Source organism: Pomacea canaliculata, linkage group LG1 (assembly GCF_003073045.1).
Source record: "Pomacea canaliculata isolate SZHN2017 linkage group LG1, ASM307304v1, whole genome shotgun sequence".
Lineage (NCBI taxonomy): Eukaryota > Metazoa > Mollusca > Gastropoda > Architaenioglossa > Ampullariidae > Pomacea > Pomacea canaliculata.
The window spans coordinates 22,224,383-22,230,695 of NC_037590.1; positions in this window are offsets into that span (position 1 = coordinate 22,224,383).

Genomic DNA, 6,313 nt, shown 5'->3' on the forward strand with positions numbered 1-6,313 from the left:
TGCAAGCACGTGTGTGTGTGTGTATGTATGAGAGAGAGATTGTATGCGTGTTAATAGATATAAATGTACTCACAAAGGCCGTGTTTTGATGTCGTATGCATATGTATGTGTTCTTGGTATATGTGTGTATAGAAGTAGAGAATAACTGGTCTTTACATTGTTTATTACTGGATCGTACGTACAGCAGCTAAAAGACATGTAGTTATTTGATAGATGCTCACACCCTTGCTAAGCTATACTCATGAAGCAACAAAGAATCAATCAATCAATCAATCTGTCAGCACGCGTGTTATCTCAGCTCTACTCGAGTTTCAAGTTCCAGTGTATTGTAGTATTATACGGCGCCTGTATGGCCTGCTGATCAAACCCATTCCTCGATCCTTCTCCGACGCAGACTGCAACTCGATTGAAAGCTGCACTCATCGCCAGCAATGCCAATCAGGGTACCCACCCCGTTAAAGCTTCCTGCTGTGCTCTTACATTTCAATGCTATCAGCGATGTACCAAACACATATCACGATGAATAAACTTTTTCTTCGCAGTCAATAGAAATAAAAAAGAGCAAATCGTTTTGTTCTCTGGTTCTGTGGCACGTAGAAGCTGATACTCGAAGCTGAGTGAGTTTACTGGGAATTATTGAAGCGAGGCTGAACGTTGAATGGTTCACGCGCCGCGCTTTGCTGAAGACGCTGGACAAGACAAAGGCTCAGTAAAAGCTAATGTATTGGCTAGAGTTACTTTGGAAATATCGACAACTGATGTAAAACTACTACACATCCTCTACACAGACTTTCACAAGCCACCATGCGACCATCTTACCACTCGTAACGTAGTACAAACCAAACAGGTTGAGACCTGCCTCCTCAGTTTTGTAAACAAGTAACTATAATAGTTCAAATAAACTAATAACATTCAACATTTACAATTGAGAAGAAAATGCCAACATACAGTTGCAGATTATCCTAAACAGCATCGTCTCATGAGTGACAATGTGACTGTCACACATATAACAACATGCTAGGTGACTTCAAGAAGACCCAGCCAGGGTCCATCATGTTATCAGTAAAGTAATAAAATTTGCATTAGTAAAAACAGACACAAAAGATGCTTCTGTCTGCCATTTCATATTTCAATAAAAAAAGCCTTTAACATTTCTTACATTTCTGTTTACAGCAATAAGATTAATATTTGAGAGCATGTAGACAATTGGAGCCGGGCTGTGTATTTCACATTTTTTTCTAAAAACTGAAAAACAAATTAGTGGTTTTTCATTGTGCTCGTGACTTTGATATAAAACCCAACCAGAATCCATATTTGTCCATATCCATATTAACAAGTTTTGCGACTGTCGGCCTGAAGTCTCAGATATCAATGTTTGGCATTGTTTCACAGCCATACAAAGATCAAAACAAACGAACACTGACTGTCCCAATCAAAGATCAGGGACAAAACCATGTTTGTCTCCCCATTAACCTGGGCTTAACATGCGATGTCATTTCCTGATGTACACCACTCGTGAGCTTCATGTTACCAAAAATATGCATATGTCCTTGAGTGGGTTCTACAGTATCAACCAACTTTCATCGTTTCATCAAAAGTGGCCATTCAAAGGTCCATACCTTTTGTCAGGGAGGGTTTATGCACTGTCACTGATATTTGTTGTGTTCCACTCTTTCTCTCACGTGAGGCATTAAAAGGGATGAGAGGCTTTCACCAGCCTCTGGCAAGATACAAGATAATAATGTTTTATTCTTTTCTATTTTTTAAGGGGATTGAGAATATTTATATAGCCATTATAACAGTAACATGAATGTAAATTGTAAACAATATTCTTTTATCTACAGAGAGAGAGAGAGAGGAAACTGATTTTAAGTATCGCTAGACTTTTGGTGAAATATTTTTTTCTATCACGATCACTCGTTCTTACCTCTAACTGACAAACGTATACCTTAATATACACACGTATATGCAAGCAGATATAGATATGTGTCATCGTGAAGTAGTGTCCAGAGTTAATGTTACTTTCAGGAACTGAAGAAGGGACTGTTGTTGTATCTTGACATTCTAAGTCCTGCCTTCTTACCACCGTGTGCAGCTGTCCTTCCCGACCCTCCGCCTGTTTGGAGCATTAGGTTACTACCACTTCTAGCTACAACCTCGCCATTATTGTCTTGCACTGAGTAACCCAGCAGAACCCGCTGAAGCCTGACGTCAGCAACGACCATCAACGTCCCACTGTTTGTGACAGGAACGCCATCAGAGGTGAAGATGTCGTCCTTACACCAGTTCTCTGAGCTTACTGAGATCGCTGGTAATCAGCTGAGTGGCTTGAATACAGGTTTATACTCTGGTACAAGCTAGAAAGTACGTAAGCATGTGTCCATACATACATCTGACATATTGAGTTATTCTCTCATTCCATTGACTTAGTCTAGTTGTCTAGTATCGGTCGTTCGGAGGTGGATGGGGCTTTGAATAAATACAAAAGCTGACAAGGCTCAAATCAATGTTTGTTTGTTTGTTTGTTTGTTTGTTTGTTTTGTCTTTTAGCAAGTCCTGTAAGGCAACTCTATTCTTATCGTCTGTTGATCATCAATCCTCTTCACATCCCCCGCTAACTGTTACCCTTTTTTTTTTTCATTTCAGCGTTTGTTTCCCTCAAAGATGCTCTGAAAGATGCTCATGGAATGTTGTGAATGCATGGGGTTTTAAGCAGTTTCGAATCCGTATAGCAGAATGGGAAATACGATGGACTTGTAAAGTCTGTACTGGGCCTCTGTTGCGTTAATGTTTGAGCTTGGTAGACGACGTCGTGAGATGGAGTTGATGGAAGGAGGGGCGCATACGTTCAGTTAACGCTTCGCCGACGTTGCCTCCCTTGTCGCTTCGTTGCACCCGTCTGATGCCATTTTCTATACATCCAAGGTCTACGCATGACGGGTACTCAACACGCGCAGCGCCACACACACACTCTATTGCGCACAAGGTAGCGAATCGCACATAGTATGAACACGAGTAATTAAGGATCATGGTATTTAGTTGCCTTCATTTTGCCATATTGACGGAGGATCATGGTATGTCTAAAAAAGTCCTAGGTAATAATTACATCATTACGGAGCACAAACATATATCTTCGATGATATATGCTAAGTTCATGAAACAATGGTTTGACACGCAGCACAAACCCAGCTAAGTATTTGGAAATCCATCGGTAAATTAAACTAAGTCAAACACCAAATTCGCAATGATATATAGGGTAAGAATTAAAAAGAAAGTACTAACAAGATACAAGACACAACTACCGATGTATAGTCCGCTTGCCCTAGAAAAATAAGTTTAAGTGAAGCTATGGTGACATCTAGAAATGGACCGCAAGCCTTTGGTAGAGCTTATGTGTACAGAGGTAATAATGGAAAAGAAGTTAAATGTCGTTCACTCGCTCGCCAACAATATTGGGAGGTCAGGCTCATAGGAAAATATGATGTACAAATTTGAAGATCTCGCGACAATAAAATATAGTACCTTCAATGGACTAACTTCGAAACAATTGTATGCCCACGATTCACGTTTAAGCATGACGTGCTATACTACCCTGAGTCTCGGGTAGGTCCACAATGAGTGCAGCTGAGCGTTCGCACGTATCTATTTGCTAGGACTGACACACGATATCGCCATCATAAAGACCATAGGATCTATCCTCTAGCCAAATATACATAGTGCGAGATAGCGATCTATACATGATACTAATCTTTTCATTTCTCAACCATAATCACTAAATAAATACTGATCTAGCGTATTGAATAAAATGCCTGCGTTGTTAAACTACTCTAGACCTGAGAAATAATGTAAGGAGTTATCAGAGGATCGGGTAGTAAGGGAGTAAGATGAATCGCGTTTAGCGAGATTTGCGCTGGTGTTTGTGGTAGGTCTTCTAGTAAAATATGCATATTTAAAAAAAGCATGTTATTGAGAGACGATTTGTATGTATTTGTAAAATATTAAACTTGGGTACTTTATAATGTAAAAGAAAAAGATAACAGCTTTTTATTTTACAATACATTTTTTATTTAACAGGTTCCTATTTTCACTCGGCCGAGAACATGAGACGCACGAACACGCGATCTCTGGCTCTCTTATGTCATGTAGGTTACTGAGAATACAAGACCATGAAATCTTGAGGACGAATGAGAGAAATTTCAGACTCAACGATGTATTGAATCACAGGTTAATCTTTAATCATGAAGAGACGTAACGACACTATATGTGTCTTCACGCACACACAACCCCGCTATAAATCATCTTCCTCCACTTACTTCACTGAGGGCAGCAAAGCGGCTAGGCCACAATCAGCTGCTTCTCTCCTGCTCCTGTTTCTGTGCTGGATCAACGGTGTGCAGTGAGGGCCACTGGTGTGTCGCACGTCTCAAGCTCTGGAAAAAGTAGTGAGATGTGTAGAGGTGCTAGTGCAGTGAGCTATGCACGGGAGCTCGAGCTATAGAGTGATATCCTCAAAACCTCACTTCTGTCTTTCTGCAGACGAGAGCAAATAACACTTATGTAAATGCACTTATCTGTTAATGAGTGGTAAGTTCTGAGTACTTTTAATTGACGAGAGTTTCTATGCAACAGCTGATACCGTGTGCGACGATATTTGTCTGCTGTGCAAATCGTCGTCTGATGGAATGGGAAACCCGTAAGGAGCAGAGGGGAAAAGTTAATGAAACAAGCGAAAACAAACCGAAAAAAGTGACAGATTGAATTGATGCGCTCATTCATCTCCCGTCCTTCTTTGATTTCCGTGGTTCTCCATCTCTCTCACTTCTCTTCTGCTGGAGAGCAGAAAGATACGTCTAATCTAGTTCATAAGAACTCGGTGTCTTATCGCAGTGTATAGTGCCTCTATGCCTCTTGTTAAACGTGGGCGAGCCACAACGCCGGCCATACTCATCGAGTTGTAATAACCACGCAATAATGTATGTTGTCAGCCAAATTATTAACCCCGATTTTCCCTTCTTCCCATCGTCCTAGGAGGTAACGAAATTTCACCAGTTATTCATTCCACTAACAGATTACAATTTGTGAGATATCACTATTCCAGCGGAGTCTTATCATACAAATAGCCCGCCAATTTTTTTTTTCAATTTAATTTGTAATGAGAACGTACACGGCCTAACATAGGGAGATAGAAACTGGCGGCTCGCAGAGACTCAAGTACTAGATTATCTCCCGCCATCACGAATGAGTCTGGGCGTCACAAGAAGTCAAAGCAAAATCTAATACAAGAGTGATCGACAATAAGATTCAGCACAACGAAAATGCAATCATCCTTCCCCTGGACTAAATTGTAGTGAAGCGCCAAGAACATAGACCAACTACATGTACAACACGAACACACGAACATGAATCCCACATAGAACAACAACAACACGAGGCGTTCTAAAATACCCGTGCCCCGTGAGCAGGCGAAACCTGTCAACGGGTCAAGTGATGCGCTGAGAGAGCTAGTTTGCGTGTCCATTTGTCCAAATTGGATCTGGACAACAGTGGGTCCCAGTGCAGAGAGAGAAAGGTATAAACCACTAGTGTGCAAAAGAAGTCTTTGAGTGGCAGATGCAAGCTTATGCCTCTCTATATCTAAGCCGATATTAAATTGTGCGTCCGCAAGGTTATTTTTCTATGTGAGTATGTGTGGATTCTACCAGGTCCTTACCAGAGTGGCAAGGTGTTGTGTAAAACCGCGTGTCAGAATAGAAGATGCAGGCGTCACGTGAGCGACTCAACTGAACTGAAGTCGATACTAATAACAAAGCTGATAAAAGAGAGAACACATAAGGTTAATTCTTCAGATCGCCTGGATTTTTTATTTCTTAATAGTACAACATATATATCAACTGTCGAATGAGACAAACTCTGAACTGTCTGGCATTTGTATCACTTCAGCGACTCTCCAAAATCTCAAAAAAATAGTCACTGGCTGACACCTCATTTAATAGACGTTAAGTTTATAGTAGTCAACAAGATAACATCCAGAGATCTAAAGAACAAACTAGTCTCTATCTTTTCGGTGTTAATTTAAAAAGAGATATGGAGCAGCGTGTTTTACAAGTCCTTTTTTCATTTTATTTATGTTATTTTCTTTTTATTTAGTTCCTTTCCTTCTTCCTACACAAATAAAACGGACAAACCTCACTGTCCTCCCTCCTTACAAGGGCCATCCAGCTGCCGAAGAATGAGTCGTAGTTAACTCGTCTCTCACACACACAATTCATATTAGGAAAAGAGAATGAGTTAGTGATGTATATAAGAAGGTGAA